The sequence below is a fragment of the Bradysia coprophila genome, unplaced genomic scaffold, assembly GCF_014529535.1.
Source record: "Bradysia coprophila strain Holo2 unplaced genomic scaffold, BU_Bcop_v1 contig_24, whole genome shotgun sequence".
Lineage (NCBI taxonomy): Eukaryota > Metazoa > Arthropoda > Insecta > Diptera > Sciaridae > Bradysia > Bradysia coprophila.
In genome coordinates this window covers 2,197,251-2,197,494 of record NW_023503501.1, presented here as the reverse complement: position 1 = coordinate 2,197,494, position 244 = coordinate 2,197,251, and positions in this window count along the sequence as shown.

Sequence of the window (244 nt, the reverse complement as noted above, 5' to 3'; positions counted from 1 at the left end):
TCATCGTCAGTTAAGTACTTTGCACCGAGATTCTTACAACGATTTATGCAACACAGGCAACGAAAGTGAAGACATAAAGGCAAATGTATGAATGACGAGAAAATATTAATCTATAAGCGACACGCCAGTTTCGGTATGCATTGAATTGTTTTAAAGAAAAATTGACGTTTCATAAAGAAAAACTCTTGAGTTGTCAAAAGCATACATTTTTGCTAAAATTTTTAGCTGGACATGCATTCGAATG